This window comes from Canis lupus, chromosome 23, assembly GCF_048164855.1.
Source record: "Canis lupus baileyi chromosome 23, mCanLup2.hap1, whole genome shotgun sequence".
NCBI classification, from domain to species: Eukaryota; Metazoa; Chordata; class Mammalia; order Carnivora; family Canidae; genus Canis; species Canis lupus.
The window spans coordinates 33,923,488-33,947,077 of record NC_132860.1 but is presented as its reverse complement, the minus strand read 5'-3'; the positions used below and the strand labels follow the sequence as shown (position 1 = coordinate 33,947,077).

The 23,590-nt window shown below is 35.3% G+C and overlaps 1 protein-coding gene across 2 annotated transcripts in view; it reads left to right on the top strand.

The window, feature by feature from the left end:
• TENM4 (teneurin transmembrane protein 4) overlaps positions 1-23,590 on the top strand; it is a 2,813,748-nt gene that overhangs the window by 366,541 nt on the left and 2,423,617 nt on the right. For both annotated transcript variants that reach the window (XM_072794810.1, XM_072794811.1), the window contains one exon: positions 20,771-20,814. The gene's annotated coding sequence lies outside the window, so the exon portion shown is untranslated. The remainder of the gene's footprint in view (positions 1-20,770; positions 20,815-23,590) is intronic.

Sequence of the window (23,590 nt, the reverse complement as noted above, 5' to 3'; positions counted from 1 at the left end):
ATTGTGGCCCAATATGTGGTCTATTCTGGAGAAAGTTCCATGTGCACTTGAGAAGAATGTGTATTCAGTTGAGCTTGGATGTAAAGATCTGTAGATATCTGTGAAATCCATCTGGTCCAGTGTTTAATTTAAAGCTCTTGTTTCTTTGGAGATGTTGTGCTTAGAAGACCTATCGAGTGTAGATAGCGCTAGATTGAAGTCACCAAGTATAAGTGTATTACTATCTAAGTATGGCTTAACTTTGGTTATTAATTGATTGATATATTTGGCAGTTCCCACATTCGGGACATATATATTGATGATTGTTACGTTCTCTTCTTGGATAGATCCTTTAAGCATGATATAGTGTCCCTCTTCACCACTCACTACAGTCTTTGTGATAGATTTTAGTTTATCTGATATAGGGATGGCTACCCTTGCTTTCTTTCGAGGACCATTCGAATGGTAAATGGTTCTCCAACCTTTTATTTTCAGGCTGTAGGTGTCCTTATGTCTAAAATGAGTCTCTTGTAGACAGCAAATGGATGAGTCCTGCTTTTTTATCCAGTCTGAAACCCTGCGCCTTTTGATGGGGTCATTAAGCCCATTCACATTCAGAGTTACTATTGAAAGATATGAGTTTAGTGTCATCATGATACCTATTCAGTTCCTGTTTTTGTGGATTGTTCATAGACCAATATCCCTGATGAACATGGATGCAAAAATTCTCAACAAGATACTAGCCAATAGGATATAACAATACATTAAGAAGATTATTCACCATGACCCAGTAGGATTTATCCCCGGGATGCAAGGCTGGTTCAACACTCGTAAAACAATCAATGTGATTCATCATATCAGCAAGAGAAAAAAACAAGAACCATATGATCCTCTCAATAGATGCAGAGAAAGCATTTGACAAAATAAAGCATCCATTCCTGATCAAAATTCTTCAGAGTGTAGGGATAGAGGGAACATTCCTCAACATCTTAAAAGCCATTTACGAAAAGCCCACAGCAAATATCATTCTCAATGGGGAAACACTGGGAGCCTTTCCCCTAAGATCAGGAACAAGACAGGGATGTCCACTCTCACCACTGCTATTCAACATAGTACTAGAAGTCCTAGCCTCGGCAATCAGGCAACAAAAAGAAATAAAAGGCATTCAAATTGGCAAAGAAGTCAAACTCTCCGTGTTCACAGATGACATGATACTCTACATAGAAAACCCAAAAGACTCCACCCCAAGATTGCTAGAACTCATACAGCAATTTGGCAGTGTGGCAGGATACAAAATCAATGCCCAGAAGTCAGTGGCATTCCTATACACTAACAATGAGACTGAAGAAAGAGAAATTAAGGAGTCAATCCCATTTATAATTGCACCCAAAAGCATAAGATACCTAGGAATAAACCTAACCAAAGAGGTAACGGATCTATACCCTCAAAACTACAGAACACTTCTGAAAGAAATTGAGGAAGACACAAAAATATGGAAAACTATTCCATGCTCATGGATTGGAAGAATTAATATTGTGAAAATGTCCATGTTACCCAGGGCAATTTACACGTTTAATGCAATCCCTATCAAAAACCATGGACTTTCTTCAGAGAGTTGGAACAATATTTTAAGATTTGTGTGGAATCAGAAAAGACCACGAATAGCCAGGGGAATATTAAAAAAGAAAATCATAGCTGGAGGCATCACAATGCCAGATTTCAGGTTGTACTACAAAGCTGTGGTCATCAAGACAGTGTGGTACTGGCACAAAAACAGACACATAGATCAATGGAACAGAATAGAGAATCCAGAAGTGGACCCTGAACTTTATGGTCAACTATATTCGACAAAGCAGGAAAGACTATCCACTGGAAAAAAAGTTTCTTCAATAAATGGTGCTGGGAAAATTGGACATCCATATGCAGAAGAATGAAACTAGACCACTCTCTTGCACCATACACAAAGATAAACTCAAAATGGATGAAAGATCTTAATGTGAGACAAGAATCCATCAAAATCCTAGAGGAGAACACAGGCAACACCCTTTTTGAACTCAGTAACCACAGTAACTTCTTGCAAGATTCACCCATGAAGGCAAAAGAAACAAAAGCAAAAATGAACTATTGGGACTTCATCAAGATAAGAAGCTTTTGCAAAGCAAAAGATACCATCAACAAAACTCAAAGACAAGCTACAGAATGGGAGAAGGAATTTGCAAATGACATATCAGATAAAGGGCTAGTTTCCAAGATCTATAAAGAACTTATTAAACTCAACAGCAAAAAAACAAACAATCCAATCATGAAATGGGCAAAAGACGTGAACAGAAATTTCACAGAGGAAGACAGAGACATGGCCAACATGCACATGAGAAAATGCTCTGCATCACTTGCCATCAGGGAAATACAAATCAAAACCACAATGAGATACCACCTCACAACAATGGGAATGGGGAAAATTAACATAGCAGGAAACCACAAATGTTGGAGAGGATGTGGAGAAAGGGGAACCCTCCTGCACTGTTGGTGGGAATGTGAACTGGTGCAGCCACTCTGGAAAACTGTGTGGAGGTTCCTCAAAGAGTTAAAAATAGATCTGCCCTATGACCCAGCAATTGCACTGCTGGGGATTTACCCCAAAGATTCAGATGCAATGAAACGCCGGGACACCTGCACCCCGATGTTTCTAGCGGCAATGTCCACAATAGCCAAACTGTGGAAGGAGCCTCGGTGTCCATCGAATGATGAATGGATAAAGAAGCTGTGGTCTATGTGTACAATGGAATATTCCTCAGCCATTAGAAACGAAAAATAGCCACCATTTGCTTCGACGTAGATGGAACTGGAGGGTATTATGCTGAGTGAAATAAGTCAATCGGAAAGGGACATTATATGGTCTCATTCATTTGGGGAATATAAAAAATAGTGAGATGGAATAAAGGGGAAAAGAGAGAAAATGAGTGGGAAATATCTGAAAGGGAGACAGACCATGAAAGACTCCTAACTCTGGGAAACGAACTAGGGGTGGTGGAAGGGGAGGTGGGCAGGGTGCGGGGCTGACTGGGTGACGGGCACTGAGGTGGGCACTTGACGGGATGAGCACTGGGTATTGTTGTATATGTTGGCAAATTGAACACCAATAAAAATATATTTATAATAAAAAAGAAATGGATAATAAGTGAATGTTTTTTTAGTTGAAAAAGTAACAGGTCAGATTTGCATGAAAATTAAGTCTAGTTATTCAGGATGCTTCAAATTGATCTGTGAGACCCAATTTTCATACACATCAAAATTTTTTCCCAGCCTCTTAGCCATGCCTCCTTCAATAACAGTCTAACCAGGAAATATGTTGTCAGATGTGCATGTGTGAGTTATCAACGTAATGCCAACTTTTACCTAAAAAGATCATATTCCATTTTCATAGATTATTTACAAGAAGGAAATGAAGTTATGAACTTCTTGAAGGAAAGAATTGTATTTGACACATATTTTGAATACCCCAAATTACCACATTGCCTTTAACATGGTGATTAATAATAAAAACATGGTGATTAATACATATCTGAATGCATGAATGACTAAGAAATCATGAAATATGGCAAGAATCATTAGGAAATCTATAGGAAGGTCATTTCAGCAATTGGATTTTATCCTATATTCTATTTCATATTCATTGGAAAGCTCTCCCTTCTGTTAGCACAGCATTTGTTTTTGTCACATGGTTTATCAATGTTGCTAATGAGCTGTTAATTAGCTGCCAATTCTTGTGCAATTTAGGAGGAAAAGGGGGAGAAGGAGTGTTCAAAAGAAGATTCCTCAATGATTTTTGCCTATTTGTTTTATGTGTTTCTGGTCCTGTAGCAAAGAAATGTTATACATGAATCTGTCACAAGATCCCTGAGTATGGCTGTGAATGGGTTATGATTTCATTAAAAATTACTAGTAAAGTGTTTTACACATATTCTTTATCTTTTATAAAAGCAATATTTTAATGAAGGACATCCTAGGTTAGTTAGCATGGCATCACTTAATATAATGGGAAAAATATACACATCCCCATACACAACATGGGATCCTCAGACATGGGTTTGAATCTTAGTTTTGCTACTTACTAATTGTGTAATGCTAATCTAGTTGCTTCACATTTTTTATCTCATTTGTAAAATGGGAATAATGCTTGCTTCTGAGGGTCTTAGTCAATGATAAAATAGAGATAACATAGGTAAAGGAATAGCTGAGTCCTTGCATATGGAAGGTTCTTAAAAATATTGGTTTCTTTCTTTTCCTATGATGTTGAGTCATATAGTATTTTCCTGAATCATATACTAAATTTAATTACTTAGCCCATATGTTATTACACAAGCATAATTTGTATTTTTCTCATGGTGACTCCCTCAAAGTTTAAGATATACCAGCATATTCCCAGAGGTTTTCTAAATATTGTAGTTCTAATTTATCCCATTTCTTACATGAAACTCTGCCTTACTAAAGGTGTTCATTTCTGTTGAAATTAACGCATATATCACACCATTAAGATCTTTAATGCACATTTCTTGCAAGTTAATGAGTTGCACGACTACAGTCTTAAGTAAATTTTAAATCCTTGGGGTGAGAGACCAATTTGATTAGAGCTTTCTCTTCTTTTCCAGATTGCTGGGTAGCTTTAAATTGCTTAAATATTGGTGATTATTTATTTAGAGTACTCATTGAACTTAAAGTAGACTGAGGCAGACATAGTAAAGCTAACAAAATACTCCATTTGTCACTCTTCATTTCTAAGCTGCTTCCATTTTGATGATGCTATTTGACTGTTTCGGCCAATGAACTAAGGATTGAATTGTGTGTCACTTCTGGCTTGAGGCAGGGATATACTCAGATTTGAGCTTTCAGTCTCTCCCTTCCCCTACCTTGATAATCCAAAGGCTGCAACTCCCTGCTTACAAGGTACTAGAAACTCTTTCTGGTTCATTTAGTCACCATGTGGAATAGATGGTCCATTCTCATTCCTCCAGTCTCTCCTAACCCTCAACAGACATGCACTGTGAATGATGCAGATATTTATTGTGTTAACCCAATGGGATTTAGTTTCTAAGTTGTTACTCTCTTATAACTTTGTCTATTCAAATTAATACCTTACTTAAACATATCTTTCTTCCAGAAGAAAAAAAAAGTTCTCTACCATTTCTGGCAAATGTATTGGAGTAAAAAAAAAAAAAAAAAAAACCAAAACAAACAAACAAAAAAACCCAGAAAATACAACAAACAAAACAAACAAAAAACCAAACTATGTCCAAAAATAATCTTTGTGCTAATATTAGGTAGCAATTGAGAGGATTTTTTTAAAAGATTTTATTTATTTACTCATGATAGACACAGAGAGGCAAAGACATAGGCAGAGGAAGAAGCAGGCTCTATGCAGGGAGCCTGATTCAGGACTCAATCCCAGGACCCCTGGACCCCAGGACCCCAGGACCCCAGGACCATGACCTGAACCAGCGGCAGGCACTCAACCACTGAGCCACCCAGGTGCCCCAAGAGGATTTTCGGTCTTTGTTTTCAAATCTCTAGAAAAGCTTAATATTTACTGTAATGTTTCCAACCCTCAACTTATTATAACAATCACTTTGGATATTTCTTAAACTTTGTAGTATCCTGTATCCCATGCCAGATCTAAGTAATCAAAATTTCCAGGGGAGGCACTAGAGAATATGACATTTTAAAAAAGCATCATTGGTTAATCTTTACAGTAAGGAAAATTTGAAGAATATTCTACTGTGAGGTGGAGGGTGACAGTTGAGATCTGATGAATGAGTTGATTTAAAAAAAGTACTTTGTGCAGCCAGTCTATATAGACAGTGCTAATTGTGGCATAAAAAGGTCAGTGAAAGGGGATAGGCTTCAAGCAACAAATTCTGAAACCTTTGGTATGAAAAATACTGTGACACCACATTACAAGCATATAATTAATGTTTTAAAGTTTAAAATGTACTTTCACATGTATTCCCTCACTTCATACTATTTCTCCATGGTTAAATAATATTGTTATCTTTATATATAGGGAAATGAACCTGTGATACACTGTTTTGCTTCAAGTTCACACAGCTGAAAGGCCTTTGTAATAATGACTGTTTTAATAGAAACCTAAGGATAAGCAGGCTTTAAGATGATTTTAAAAAAGATAGGATATAAGGAATAAATCTAGCCTAGTGTAAAAATATTGTATCTTATGATATTTAAAATCCTACTCTTTTCTCAGGTTTGGGCATTGTCTTTGTCTCAGTCAAGGCTAAGATTTCCTCAGGTGGTGTTTGAGAATTGCTAACATTTCCTGAAAGCAGTTTATAGAGTGCTGAAGAATGTGAACTGTAGAGACAGACTGTCTGAATTCAATTTCTGATTCCATCCCTTAGCTACCATATGGCTTTGGTGTTGTTCTTGACCTTTCTGTGCTGCAGTGTCATTGTGTAAAGCAGTGATAATAATCAAACCTGTATCCTTAGATTGTAGTGAGGATTAATTGGACAATAAATGCAAAGCGCTCAGAAGTGGTAGTAACAGGTAGTAAATACCCAGTAGGTGTCGGTTCTTTCATAGTTGGAGACATTAGCGTGTTTTATCAAAAAAAAATTTATGGGGTGGTCTTGGTGACTTGGTTAAGTGTCTGCCTTCGGCTTAGGTCAAGGTCCCAACGTCCTGCTCAGCTGGAGTCCGCTTCTCCCTCTTACTCTTCCCTGGCTTCTGTGTTCTCTCTCTCTCTCTCTCTCTCGCTTGCTCACTCCCTGTCAAATAAATTATTAAAATCTTAAAAAAAATTTTTTTTCCCATGTAATTTTCTTTTTGTTTCTAGTTATGGGATATAACTGACATATACCATTGTGTAAGTTTAAAGTGTACTATGTAATTTTTTGATACATGTTGTAAAATGTTTGCCACAGTAAGGTTAGTTAATGCATCTTTTACCTCACATAACTACCATTTTGTTTTTCTATAGGGAGAATATTAAAGCTCTACTCTTATAGAAACTTTCAAGTATACAATACAGTATTGTTAAGTATAGGTACCATGCTGTATATTAGATCCCCAGAACTTACTCATTTTACAACTAAACTTGTACCCTGTCTAGCATTTGAAAAAAAAAAAAAAAAACAGCTATATTTCCCACATTAGTCTCACACCTAATGCCTTGTTCATAACAGTTGACTGCAGTATGATGAATCATGATGAACCATGAAGGGTACATAGTGTTCAAACTAGTCTGCATCAAATCACCTAGAGGCCTTGCTAAAACACAGATTGCTGGGTTCTGTCCCCAGAACTTCTGATTCTGTAAGTATGGGTAACTGATGCTGTTGGCTTGGGACTGCAGTTTGGAGCAGAATGAAGAATCAAATTAGATTATGAAAAGCCTTGGAAAGAAGTTTCGGGAATCTGGGCTTTCTATTAAGGAGTTAGGTGATGATAGAAGGCAAAGAAATTGAATGAACGCTGTCTTTGTATCAGTATTTCCTTAACTGGTAAACATGGATTTGTTTAATGATATTTTCTAAGCTTCAGTGTTATGTTTTACCTTCTCAGACAACCATTATACTTAATCTGTTATCTTTCTAGGACTGTGTATCACTATTGTGTGAATTGAGTCCTCTCCATCCTTAGGATAATGACTGTTAAGTTTTAGTGAGAATAAAAATTACCTGACTTGTTAAATGTAGATTCTTGGAACTCCCTGGCACATCTGGCTCAATTGCTCTGGTAGAGAGTGCAGGACTCTATTTTTTGTAGTGAATGCACTTTGATTTGAATTCAGGTAATTTGTGAACAACACATGAGAAATGCCATAGGTTTTTGCTCAAATTCCACCTGCTATTGAAGCAAAACTGTTTTTTCATTTTTAAAATATAATTTTTATTTTTAGGTGACCTTTCAGTCCAATTTGTTACATTTCATTAAAATCTGCTTGGTCTTCTTTTTCCAATTTCAGCATTTGGTATAAGGCATTTATAGAAAAGTGACTTGAAAGCAATTTAACCACAAGCTCAGCCAAATTAATTTAGGGAGAGTTTAGTAAACAGCCTTTGCTTTCTGTACTTAAGTGATCAATTTCAACACCTGCTTTTCCTTCCAGATGGAGTTAATTAACATTAAAATTATTGCCTATAGCAGAGACTTTTTTTTTATAATTCACAACCCTCTAGCTGCAATCCAGATTCCTACATTTCTGAAAATTAAAACAACAACAATGATCATCTCTATGAGAAGTAAATTTATCATTCAACTATTTGAAGATCTGCACATAAGTAAGACCTTCGAGGGGGAAAAAAACTAGCATGTATAGAGTGGATACCATATGCAGGGATCTTCACATGTAAGATTTGGCACAATCCACACAGCTCTCTCATGGGTAGTTTTATTCTATTACCCATTTTATCCACTAAGAAGCTGAAGATGAGAAAAGTTTTGTAGCTTTTTTGGATGTCTCATGATAGGTAAATGGTAGAACCAGAATGTAAACCCACTTAACAAAGATCATGCTCTTTCCACTATACCAGTGTTGGTTTACAAAACAGTCCCATATACAAAAGGCAAGGGAAAGGCCAAAGAAAGAGGCAGGCCTGCCTCCTACCTCCTAGACTGGTGAGAGGCAGGTTTAATAAACAAGATAACTTACATGAGGCTTGTTTTGGGTGGCCACAAGAAAAGTAGATTTCTTGATCCACCTGAGAGATCCTTAAAAGGTTTATATAGAGGCCTTAGTGGGACTCAGTCATGTATACCTACCTTCCAGATGGTCTCAACAACACATTACTCTCTCACAGCTGCATCTTTATAATGACTCCAGCTGTGGGAACAGTGGACCGAACATACATTTCAAGGACAAGTGAGGAGACTCCAATTTCCTGGGTCCAGCTCACAGGTTGATCAGCAGTCATGCCCTCACAATCCCCTCCTCCAACAACTGGTCTGGTGTAAGATGGAGATAGATTTTAAAAGAAATTCCTAGGGAATGTAAGGTAAAGTATTTGGTTTGGGGTAGTTTATACTGAGATTAATATTACTTTTTAAATAGCACAAATTATGCACACACTTATATATGCATATAAAATGTATGTGAAGCTCTGTTGTAGTGTGCTAACACTTAAGTATTCTATAATTAGAGTTCATGACATTAACTGAGATCTCCCTGTGTGGCAGACACTGAGCTAGCGATTGAGAAATCAAAGACAAAGGTAATAAGATTAATGCAATAGAGTCTACGTGCAATAATGAGAGATATAGAAAGTACTTTAAGTTTAAAAAGACAGGGGAATCCAGTGAAGAAATGGTTATTTTAGGGATAAGTAGTTGCCCTTGATACTTTCATTAATTTTTTTTTAAAGATTTTATTTATTCATGAGAGACAGAGAGAGAAGCAGAGACACAGGCAGAGGGAGAAGCAGGCTCCCTGAGCCACCCAGGCATCCCTAAATATTTTCATAATTCTTATTTTAATGAGATGTTTAACTCTTTTTGAAAGGTTGCTTTATAAGTCTGGGACAGATAGTCATTCGGCTTTTTTTCTCCTGTTAAATCTCATGGTGTTAATCTCACTCATTTGTTACAATCCGAGAAGTATAAAAAAATAAAGACCTGAGTGACTAATACAGTTAGAATTGTCTCTCACCATCTTCTCATGATAAGTCCTTGGTTTGCCTTACAGAAAGTAGTAGCTTCTTTCTGTACAGAATTTTTTGGTGATTCAAACCTTTGGGAGATATAATTAAAATGCTGGCCTAAGGGAGACATATGGTCAATATAGGGAGATATGCAGGTATATGAATATATATACATACCCACACAAATATACATGTATACATAGTCAAGTCTCACAATTTGCTATATGTTTATTTTATAGTTTGACAAATATTAAACTAGCAGATACTAAACCAGTACTCCTAGGAAAAATATAAGATTAGGTTCTATGAACCTCGGGTCACAATATTTTTGTCAACTAATCAACATATAACCTTGTTTTATGTGTGAAGAAACATTATTGTTGATTTGTTAACACTAAATCATGGTTAACACCACTGTAACTCATGCCTGAACAAAGCCTACCTAACTTACATATTTTCTCTATAAGGCACATCACAGCCTTGATAGCACTTTTGAACTACACTTGGGGGCCATTTTGAACAGTGAAATCACCAATAAAAAGCACAAAAATGAGAAAAACATGGCACTAAATAGACCATGAAGAGGACTCACTTGTTTCTAATATGAGTGCTGAAATAAGGCAGAAAACTTCCTTGTTCGACTTCAGTTGGGAACAGGCTCACCAGTCACCAGGTGACTCAAAATTCTCACTACTTAGTGCATGTCTACAAATGACTGAAAATCTCACATATATTGATTTTGGGCATTACATATATTTTTTAGCTAGTACACAAATTTATAAACACAGAATCCACAAATAATGATAGACACATTCTCTCTCTGTATAACACTTAAAAATTATCTAAAATATAGTAATAGCCTCAGTGAGAGCAACACATACACCAACACACACTGGAGAATGTTTTGTCTTTTCTTTTAGCATATTTAATTTGGAGAGAATTGGCTTAAAGCAGTTCAATCCCCTATTGTATTTACAATGAGTAAGAGAGAATGCTCTGATATAGTCAAGGATATTGTTCAAACTCATTGGCTCTGACTGGCAAGCTTATTTGAAGCTTTCTAGCACTTACGGAACTCTCTAAGGTATTCTATAACTTATAGAGGGAAGAATTAAGTGATACTTGGATTGGTGTAGTGTAGGATTTGGTATTTGTTTTGTAGAATTTGACCTGTGTCTTAACTCCCAATTTGTTCTCAGCATTAAAGTATTTAAAGCTATATAGTGAAGGAAGGCAATTCAATTGACAGGGTGTTTTTTGTTTTAATCAAAACTTTAAGGAAATAGGCTAGGATTAGTCATTGCCTACTCTATCACTAGCTATAACTGTGCAACAAAGAATCCCCAAACTCAGCCACTAATAACACCAGTTGTTTGTTCTTACCCACATGTCTTGTGATTGGTCGGGGTTACTCTGGGCTCTGGGCAGTTCTGCTCCAGGGTGTGGTAGCTAAAGCTGCTCTACTTCTTGCTGTGGGTCAAGGATCAGATGGAGGTGCTCTGCTCCACAATGCTCTCATTTTCAGGGGAATCCAGGGACAGGAAAGAGGTGCAAAAGGAAAAGCAGAAATTCTTGAAGCCTCTTAAGGAATAGGCTTAAAATCATCACTCTGTCACTTCTATATCATTCTATAGGCCAAAGTAAGTCAAGGGCTCAACCCAAAGTTGAGGAGTAAAAAAATATCCTCTTCCTCTTTAGAAGGAGCAACTACAAAATTACATGGCAAAGGGTGTGGCTATGGGGAGGGAGGAGGCATTGGAGCCATTAATTCAATTTACCACGCCTGCCAAATGTTTGGTGCTGAGCTGATACTGCTTAATAGGCTTTAACAGATGTAATACATTCTTTCTCCCTCCACCACTTTGTCTCTCTCTGGTAATTAAGTTTATTATCCCAATTATATAATGAAGATACTGAGGATTAGAGGGTCAAAGTAAATTGCTCAAACTTAGCAAGTGAAAGAGTCAGCTTTCACATAAAGGAACATAAGCCTTCGGACTTGAGCTCTTAAGCACAGCACTATTTTGTTGAAAAAGATGCCTAATATATAGTAGGGCCAGAAATCAACCCCACAATCAATATGTTGCTTAAAAGAAACTCATTTTGGTGAGTCTAGAGACACCTTTAGATTGAAAGTGAGGGGGTAGAGACCATCTATCATGCTAATGGATATCCAAAGGAAGCTAGAATAGTCATACTTATATTAGACAAGCTAGAATTTAAACCAAAGACTATAATGAGATGAAGAAGGGCACTATATCATAATAAAGGAGTCTATCCAACAAGACAATCTAATAATTGTAAATATGCCCCCAATTTGGGAGCAGCCAAATGTATAAATCAATTAATAACTAATAAGAGATGAAGAAGGGCACTCTATCATAATAAAGGAGTCTATCCAATAAGAAGATCTAACAATTATAAATATTTATGCCCCCAACTTGGGAGAAGCCAAATATAGAAATCAAAAACAAACTTAAAGAAACTCGTTGATAATAATACAATAATAGTAGGGGACTTTAACATCTTACTCCTAGCAATGGACAGATAATCTAAGCAGAAGATCAACAAGGAAGCAATGGCTTGAATGACACATAGAACCAGATGGAGTTAACAGATATATTCAGAGCATTTCATCCTAGAGGAGCAGAATATACATTCTTTTTGAGTGCACATGGAATATTCCCCAGAATAGATCATAGAATGGGTCACAAATCAGGCCTCAGCAGGTACATAAAGACTGTGATCATACCATGCATATTTTCAGACCACAATGCCATGAAGCATGAAGTCAATCACAAGAACAAACTTGGAAAGATCACAAATACATGGAGGTTAAAGAGCATCCTACTGAAGAATGAGTTAATCAGAAAATTAAAGAAAAAAAATTAAAAAATACATGGAAGCAAATGAAAATGAAAATACTATAGCCTAAAACCTTTGGGACATAGCAAAGGTGGTCCTAAGAGGGAAGTATATAGCAATACAGCCCTTCCTCAGGAAACAAAATTAGCAAATACACAAGCTAACCAAACCCATAAAGGAGCTGGAAAAAGAATAGCAAATGAAGCCTAAAATTAGCAGAGGAGGGGAAATAAGATTAGAGCAGGAAAATAATGAAACAGAAAAAATGCAGTACAACAAACAAAGCTAAGACCTGGTTCTTTGAAAGAATAAACCCCTAGCCAGACTTATCAAAAAGAGAAAAGACTCAACTAAATAAAATCATAAGTGAAAGAGGAGCAATTACAACTAACACCACAGAAATACAAACAATTATAATAGAATATTGTGAACATTTATATGCCAATAAGTTGGGCAATCTGGAAGAAATGCATAAATTCCTAGAAACTATAAAGTACCAGAACTAAAATAGGAAGAAATAGAATATTTGAACAGACCCATTACCAGCAAAGAAATTGAGTCAGTAATCAAAAATCTCCCCAACAAACAAGAGTCCAGGGCCAAATAGCTTCCCAGGGGAATTCTACCAAACATTCAAAGAGGAATTAATACCTATTCCTCTGAAATGTTCCAAAAAATAGAAATGGAAGGGAAACTTCTCAACTCATTCTATGAGGCCAGAATTACCATAATTTCAAAACCAAAGACCCCACTAAAAATTACAGACCAATATCCTTGATGAACATGGATGCAAAAATTCTCATCAGGGTACTAGCTAATCTAACCCTACAGTACATTAAAAGTCTTATTCAGCATGACCAAATAGGATTTATCCCTGGGCTGCAGGAGTAGTTTCAATATCTGCAAGTCAATCAATGTGATATACCACATCAATAAAGGTTAAGAACCATATGATCCTCTAATAGATGCAGAGAAAGTACTTGACAAAATACAGTATCCTTTCTTGATAAAACCCTCAAGAACGTAGGGATAGAACAAACATGCCTCAATATAATAAAGGTCATGTATGAAAGACCCACAGCTAATATCTGTGACCCACAGATTAACTGAAAGACTTTCAGTTTTTCCCCTAAGGTTAAGAACATAACAGGGATGCCCACTCTCACTAGTGTTGTTCAACTGGAAGTCCTAGCCAAATCAGGCAGCAAAAAGAAACAAAAGAGATCCAAATTAGCCAGAAAGAAGTCAAACTTATACTCTTCACAGATGACATGATATTCTATGTAGAAAACCTGAAAAATTCCACTAAAAATTGCTAGAACATAAGTTCTATGAATTCAGCAAAGGCACAGGATATAAGATCAATGTAGAGAAATCTGTATTTGTATGCACCAATAATGAAGCAGTTGAAAGAGAAATCAAGGAATCAGTCCCATTTATAATTGCACCAAACACTATAAGATACCTAGGTTAAATCCGACCAAATAAATAAGAGATCTGTATGCTGAAAATTATAGAACACTTATGAAAGAAATTGAAGAAGACAGAAAGAAATGGAAAAACCTCCCATGCTCATGGATTGGAAGAACAACTATTGTTAAAATGTATACTACCCAAAGTAATCTACACATTCAATCCAATCCCTATCAACGTAACACCAGAACTTTTCACAGACCTAGAACAAACAATCCTAAAATTTATATGGAACCAGAAAAGACCCCAAATAGAGAACAGTAACATTGAAAAAGTAAAGCCAAGTGGGAGGCATCATAGTCCCAGTTGTAAAGCTGTATTACAAAGCTATAAGGATCAAGTTAGTATGGTCACAAAACAGACACATAGAATGACGGAACAGAATAGAGAACCCCAGAAATAGACCCACAACTATATGGTTAACTAATCTTTGACAAAGCAGGAAAGAATATCCAATGGAAAAAAGTCTCTTCAACAATTGATGTTGGGAAAACTAGACAGCAACATGCAGAAAAATGAAACTCACTTTCCTACATGGTCCACAAAAATACGTTCAAAATGCATGAAAATCCTAAATGCGAGACAGGAAACCATCAAATTGCTTGAGGAGAACATAGGCTGAAACCTCTTTGACCTTGGCTGCAGTAACTTTTACTAGACATTTCTTTAGAGGCCAGGTAAACAAAGGCAAAAATGAACTATTGGGACCGCAACAAGATAAAAAGCTTCTGCGCAGCAAAGGAAATAATCAAAACAACTAAAAGACAACTGACAGAATGGGAGAAGATATTTGCAAATAATATATTGGATAAGGGGCTAGTACCCAGAATCTATAAAGAACTCATAAAAATCAAGACCCAAATAATAAATGATCCAGTCAAGAAATCAGCAGAAGATATGAACAGACATTCCCCCAAGAAGACATACAAATGTCCTACAGACACATCAAAAAATGCTCAACATCATTCATCATCAAGAAAATACAAATCAAAACCACAATGTGATACCAACTCACACCAGTCAGAATGGCTAAAATTAACAACCCAGAAAACAACAGATGTTGCCAAAAATATAGAGAAAGGAAAACACTTTTGCATTGTTGATGGGAATTCAAACTGGTGCAGCCACTCTGGAAAACAGTATGAAGATTCCTCAATAAGTTGAAAATAGAACCACCCTATGACTCAGCAATTGCACTGCTAGGTACCTATTAAAAATATACAAAAATACTGATTCAAAGGAGCACATGTACCCCCAATACTTACAGCAGCACTATCAACAACAGCCAAATCAGGAAAGAGCCCAAATGTCCATTGACTGATGAATGAAGAAGATGTCAATGGGATAGGACTCAGCCACCAAAAAGAATGAAATATTGGTATTTGCAACAATGTGGATGGAACTAAGTGAAATCAAAGACAAAAAATCATATAATTTCACTCATGTGGAATTTAAAAAAACAGACAGATGAGCATAGGGGAAGGGAAAGAAAATAAAAACAGAGAGTGAGACAAATCATAAGAGACTCTTAACTGTAGAAAACAACAGCAACTAAGGGTTGCTGGAGGGGGTGGAGTAACAGGGTGGTGGGCATTAAGAGGAGGCACTTGTTGGGATGAGCACTGAGTGTTTTATATAAGTGATGAATTAAAACCAATACTACCAATACTTTTAACCTGAATTTAAAAGTAACAAAATATTTTCCTTTATTTTTTTTAAAGATTTTATTTATCTATTCATGAGAGACACAGAGAGAGGCAGAGATAAAGGCAGAGGGAGAAGCAGGTTCCCCTGTGGGGAATCTGATTATACGTGATCCCAGTACCCTGGATATTATGACCTAAGCCAAAGGCAGACGCTCAACCACTGAGTTCCCCAGGTGCCTCTATTTTTTCCTTTAAAACAAACAAACAAAAACAACAACAAAAATAACCCTGTGATGCTTTTCATTATACTTAGATTAAAATCAGTAGCCTGCAAGGCCTTCCTAACCAGATCTGCCTCCCTCACCTTCCCTTATTTGCCTACATTCCTATCCTACTATTTTCTCCTTCATTCACTCTACTGCAATCACACTTGTCACCTTGCTCTTTCTCAAAAAAATCAGGCAGGTTCCAGTCTTAAAATTTAAGGCCTGTACTAGAATTCTCTCTTTGAATCAATCTTTACAGGAATAGGTTTCTAGTTAGCTCCCTTATCTCTTTCAATTATTTGCTCAGATGTCGATGAGCCTACCTTGATCGCCCAATTTAAAATTGCAAGCTGCCTCCTACCTTGTTCCCTGTCAACTTCCACCCTATCCCCAATCCCATTACCCTGCTATACTTTTTCTTTTCTGCCTAATAATTTTAATCTTATGTAATGGGATTGCCTATTACGATTATTGTTTACTGTCCATCACCCAGTGTTAGAATATAAACTCAAGGAAGCAGGTTTAGTCTGTGTTGTTCACTGTTGTATCCTAAATAACAAGAAATGTCTCTGGAACATAGCAGGCAATCAATAAACATTTGTTGAAACAAAGAGTAAACTACCCACTTAGGTGGGCTTTCCATAGCCTATAAACTTTGGAAAATCACCAGTGTGTTGTGTTTTTGTTTTAGTTTTCTCTGAGGCCTGTCTCCTTGGCGTGTAGATAACTTTTTTTTTTTTCTGTCTTCAGGTGGTATTCTGTGTGTGTTCATGTTTGTCTCTGAGTTTATTCTTCCTATAAGGACACCAGTCATATTGGATCAGGTGTCCTTATTGGATCACTCTAATGATCTCATTTAATTTAATTTTAATTACCTCTGGGGGTGCCTGGCTGGCTCAGTGGCTAAATGTCTGCCTTTGGCTCGGGTCATGATCCTGGGGTTCTGGGATCAAGTCCCAGATCGGGCTCCCTGTGGGGAGCCTGCTTCTCCCTCTGCCTATGTCTCTGCCTCTCTCTGTGTGTCTCTCATCAAAAAATAAATAAAATCTTTAATAAAAATTAATTATCTCTGTAAAGGAATGTCTCCAAGTACAGCACATTCTGAGGTACTGAGGGTTAGAAATCCACCATATGAATATTAGACACGTTTGGACCATAACTGGTAGTAATGAATGAAGAGAGCAAGAAATCCATTATTTATATTTGTCAGATATGCTTCCTTAATACTTGTTTACTCTGAGAAATAGAACCATTTTTTTGAGTGTAAAGGTGAAATTACTAGAATGATCTACCCATTCAAAACAGAAAATAGGGCAGCCCTGGTGGCTCAGCGGTTTAGCGCCGCCTTCAGCCCAGGGGTGTGATCCTGGAGACTCAGGATTGAGTCCCACATTGGGCTCTCAGCATGGAGCCTGTTTCTCCTTCTGCCTATGTCTCTGCTTCTCTCTCTCTGAGGAATAAATAAATAAAATCTTGAAAAACAAAACAAAACATAAAATAGCCACATGGAGTAGAAGTAGGTATATACTTGTGTGGGTTTGGGTAGATGTTCACTAAATACTGAAATTAATTTTAAGGTCTATCTATCACACACACAACTACTTTCAGAAACTAAAAAACAAATTTTTTTTCATTTAGTTCCAACTGTGAAATACTAGTAAAAATTCTTGTTGCTAACCCCTTCTGTCACAAATATAATTGTTTCTCTTCTGCATAAGCCATTTCCCAGTTTGATGTTATCTCATATTGCCAAAAATAGTAAAATTAATACCTCCCTGAATACCTGATTTTGTTTGTTTTTTAACATCTTATTTATTTGTTTGCTTCTTTATTTTTAGAGAGGGAGAGAGGGGATAGGGCCTGGGGGAGAGGGAGAATCTTAAGCAGACTTCACACCTAGCATTGTGCCCAACCAGGGGCTAAATTTCACAACCCGGAGATCAGGACCTGAGCTGAAACCAAGAGTCTTAACACTTTAACTGACTGAACCATCCAGGTGCCCAATACCTGGTTATGTTTGCAAATCAATCTGTTCTCTTGTTTTAAGCAGTATTACATATTGATTAATTAATGATCAAATAATGAAACTATTTTAGGCAGCCCCTCACAATTCCCTTCCAAATTGGTATCAGACCTTTATCTGGAATAATACTTTGATCTTTTCAACTCATTTCCAAGGATCTTAAGGTTGGCATTATGATTCTAATTCCAATCTGTTATTCTTCTGCATTTATTTCCTCATGAATTCCCTAATCTACAAGAAAATGTTAGGTCCCAGGAATCTTCTATTACTTAGCCTATTTTTTTTAAAGCATACATAAAAATTAACAAATAATTGTCTTTATTCTTTTAAAATATGAAATTTCCTATTTACTATAATATGTTAGGTATATACTTCATAATGTATTTTTAATATTTACTGTAAGTATTAGAAACAATTATTCTGAGTGTCCTATTTCATCATTTGAAAGACCTCTGCAGGTTTTTTTATAGGATTATTTTAAATCACATAGTTTATTTTTAAGCTAAGGGTTCTAATTATTCAGTCCAAGAAATTCTCTATATTTCATTTGTCTTTGTGTGTTAGGATTGATATTTCTGAGTTGGAATACTCCATGTGTTTTTTCAGGAGTCAGCAAACTGTGGCATGGGGCCAAATAATTGCCAGCTGGCTGATTTTGTCAATAAAGTTTGATTGCACACTCATACCTATTCCTTTACATACATAGAGTAGTTGAGAAAGATACTGCATGCCTGTGAAGCCGAAAATATTTACTGTCTCTTTAGATAAGAAGTTTGCCAATCCCCATGTAATATGTTTTATTTTTTAAAGCTATGATACATATGACCATCTGTATTTAAATTCCAGTATAGTAAAAATAAGGTGCTATATTAGTTTTAGGTGTACAATATAGTGATTCAGCAATTCTATACATTATTCAGTGCTCATCATGATGAGTGTACTATTAATCCCCTTTTCTTATATCACCCATCACTCCACCAACCTCCCCTTTGGATGACCATAACTTTTCTTTAGTTAAGAGTCTGTTTCTTGGTTTGTTTCTTTTTTCCATTGTTCATTTGTTTGGGTGAAATCATATGGTATATATCTTTTTCTGTATTATTTATTTCACTTAGCTTTATACTCTTTACATCCATCTACGTTGATGCAAATGGCAAGATTTCATCTTTTTGACGTAATATGTCCTTTCATTTCAAGAACATCTTCTGCATCCATTCATCTAGCAGAGAACACTTGGGCTGCTTCCATAACTTAGCTATTATAAATAACGCTGCTATAAACAGGGATACATATGCCTTTTCAAATTATTGTTTTAATATTCTTTAGATAATAGTAGTGGAATTATTGGATCATATGGTAATTCTATTTTCAATTTTTTGAGGAACCTCCATACTGTCTTCCCATAAAGGCTGTACCAGTTTGTATTTCCACCAACACGGATGAAAGTTTCTTTCTCTCCACATCCTGACCAACACCTATTGCTTCTTTCATTTTTATTTTAACCATTCTGACTGGTGTGAGGTGATATCTCATTGTAGTTTTGATTTACATTTCCCTGATGATGAGTGATGGTGAGCATTTTTTCATGTGTCTATTGAATACCTCTATGTCTTCTTTGGATACATGTCTGTTCATGTCTTCTGCCTGGATTATTTGTTTTTTGGTGTTGAGTTGTGTAAGTTCTTTATAAATTTTGGCTACTAACTTTTCATTGGATATTTTACTTGTAAATATCTTATCCCATTCAGTTGGCTGTCTTTTAGTTTTGTTGGTTGTTTCTTTTGCTGTGCAGAAGATTTTTACTTTGATGTAGTCCCAATAGTTTATTTTTGCCTTTTTCCCCTTGCTTTAGGAGACACACCTAGAAAAATGTTGCTGTGGCCCATGTCAGAGAAATTACTGCCTATGTTCTCTTCTAGGATTTCTATGGTTTCAGATCTCACATTTAGGTGTTTGAGTTTATTTTTGTGGTGTAAGGAAGTGGTCCAGTTTCAGTCTTTTGCATGTATCTGTCCAGTCTTCCCATCACTTATTGTCAAAGACACTTTTTCTCATTGAATATTCTTGCCTCTTTTGTTGAAGATTAATTGACCATATAGGTGTGGATTCATCTGTGGGATTTCTATCCTATTCTGTTGATCCTTTTTGCACATATTGTTTTGATTACTACAGGTTCACAGTATATCTTGAAATCTGGGATTATGATACCTCAAGTTTTGTTCCTTTTCAAGATTTCTTTGGCTATTTGGGGTCTTCTGTGGTTCCATACTAATTTTAGGGTTGTTTATTATAGCACTGTGAGAAATACAACTGGTATTTTGGTGTAGATTGCAGTAAATTTATAGATTGCTTTGGGTAGTATGGATATTTTAACAAAATTTGTTCTTCCAGCACATGAACATGAAACATCTTTCCATTTGTTTGTGTAATTTGTAATTTCTTTCATCAGTAATTTATAGTTTGAAGAGTACAGGTCTTTCACCTCCTTGGTTAAGTTTATTCATAGGTATTTTATAATTTTTTGACTATCTCTATTTTTATCATATCTACTTGGGCAACAAATCAGCATAGATGCTAACTGGAATTATTTTCATCTTTAATGCATTCTAACCCTAGCTGGTACCTTTAAAAAAAATTCACTGAATTTATGTCTTTGGTATAAATGAAGATTAGTTTGTATAAATTAGCCTATCTATGGAGATTCTATGATCATTATGTCATTGAAATGCACTTTATCTTAATACCATGTGTATATTTAGTAGCTGTAATAATATAGCTTTAACAGTATTATTTCTAACTTTACTATGATATAGTCAGTTTTTATATTTTTGCTTTTATCTTTTAATTAATATTTTTTAATTCTTTCAGTGTCGATTTTGTTTGGAGATGGGTGATAAGGTGTAAACTGACTGGTAAGTGACCACATATCTCTTAATATGATGCATTTTTTAAAAGTAGATATTCTGGTACCCCAGTTCTCAACGTTAGAAACCAAACCTATGACTTATGGGGATTATGATATTCTACTCTTAACCTGCAGATGAAGTTCATAGAGAAATATTTTTATTTATTCATCACTAAATAAAATGAGAGGTGAAACAGTTTAATCTGCAAAGTGGCAAAAATAATTGAATTAAGTAATTTGGAGAACGCTCAGTCTTTGTGTTGTCAATGAATCATATCTTAGAGGAAAATGAGGATCCATATGAATAAAGAAAAGAAGGAAAAATAGGAAAGCTAGCTTGACAGGGACAATGGATTTTAACTTCTATAAACAATGTAATTTGCTTAGATTTTATATTTTTAAAATTTCTTAGCACTCCATGAAAAATATGGAATGCATCTGAAATTTTCTTCTCATATAATCCTTAGAAATATGGAAATGAATGATTCATTCTTGTTCCAGAATTTGAATGGTATTAAGTATTTAGTTTCTTTGATGTATCAAAGTAATAAAATCCAGTCAGAAAATGTTAGGTTTCCTAGTATTGTAGTATGCACATTTAATAATCAAGTTTACTAGAATTTAATTGTATCTGGGAGCTAATTGCAAACTGAGTATTTTTTGATAGTTGATTTGACAATTTTAATGGCAGTTGGCATTTTCTGTCGCTATTCACATATCATTCAATTTGAAAAACCATCACTGTGAAGTCACAGGTTTTAACATAAACCAAGGGAAATCTTGTTTCTTTTCTAATAAATAATTTAGACATTCTGTGGGTCTATGCTCCTTATGAATCTGTGTAACTTAGCTGAGAAGCAATACAGCAGAAAGAATTTATTCTTGACTTAAATGTATAATAAATCAGATGGCTTATTCAAGAGGAATTGTTGGTGTTTTCATCTCTCATATTACTTCATTGAATAATGCAATATATCTTGGGAGAGCCATTGAAAATACAATTACATATAAGTTTTAATTATGATTTAGAAACAGATTTATATTAATGTCTATTTAATAGTTTTCTTTTACACAGATGTGTTAGCAATACATTTTTAACCATCTCCTTTGGAGAATACAAAAGGAAATATAAGAGTTAAAGTAGACTTAAGTAGACTTATTCAATACCACCTTACTGGCCTATTAACATGTTATAATAAAGTTGATTTGTTCCTGTAGCATTTTTCTTTTAAGTACTCATTTTGCAAATGAGACAATGCTATTTGGTATCACCACAAGCAAATATGATAATGTTGAGCAATTATAACCTACATTCTAAGTATCAGTTGTGAATATACTAAAATAAAAAAGTTATGAGTTTTTGAAAATGGCCCATGAAAACCTAGAGAAATTAGAATGAATAAAAGTGGAAGAGAAATTAAATCAATGCATAGAAAATACAGAAATTGCAAAGTGAGAGACCAAGTCATTGTGTATAGACAAGTGCATTTTTATGTAAACATGCTGTTTTTAAAGTGGAAAGGGTATTTGATATTATGTTTGGTTACTTAATATATTTTAAAATTAGTTTGAGTTTTTAAATGAAGTATATGGGATTTGTTGAGATATTTCTCTTGAAAACATTTGACACATGTGTTTGTTACCTCAATTAAGCAGCATCTGATTGGTAGTCATATTAGAGAGAACAATAATATAGGAGATTGCAGAAAAATACTATAAAGGACCTTTTGAAATTTAGTCTGGAAATAACTAGTCATTAACTAGCTGTGTGGGTGAAACTGAACAACCATTTAATGGGTCCAAAGAAGCAGCCATGGGTTTTGATTCTTTTACCTCTCACCTTTCAAAAAGAACTCTTTTCAGTACCAGTATATCCGTATTTCATTTAACACCAAATTAAGTAATTCATAAGAAGTGCATAAATCTGTATTTTAAATCAAGAGCAAAATAATGGCTTATTTCTGGTACTGAACTGGAAACATAAGAAACTAACATGTGATTGAACACTTCTTATGAATGAGAGAGTACATTTAAGTTTGATAGGTAAGCAGCTATTTCCCAAGCAGTTATATTGTGATGAATTCAAACGTCAAGAATTGTTGTATCAAAGACTTGCTTCTGGGACTAAAATCATTCCCTCTTGCATTTGAAGAATTTCTATCTGGTTTAGGTATTCTTTCTGATATATAAAACCTGATGAACAGGGAAACAATTTTCTCTGAAGTAATTTGTTAAAATTTCTCAAACACACAGCCCTAAAATTTGTTTTCTTGATAATGCCAGGTAGCAATAAAATGTCCAAAAGGATATAGGAATTCACTAAAATAATCAGCAGTAATCCAGGTATATGTTTGTCATTAAAAATTTGACTGAAGACATAATTTGGCTATTGATACCATTTTAAATGAGTAAGAGTTTATTTGTAAATGACATTTTATAGATATATAATCTCTTGTGACTAAAAGGTCTACAAGAGCAGAGACTGCTTTGCTTTTGAGTCCTGAGAAAATACAAACTATTTGAACTATAACATACCATAGTAAATATTTGTTTTAATAAATCACTTATATTTTTTAAGGGTAAGACTGGGTAAATAGACAGCATCATCAGTCATCATCATCATCATCATCATCCTTATTTGATTATAGCATGTATGAAACATCATCCCTGGTTTTGGTAAAGAAACATCACATATATTTAAGAACAAGAGCTCTGTAGCCAGAATTTTTGGATAATAATCTGACTCATCCAAAATATATGATCTTGTGCCTCTCTCTGTCACA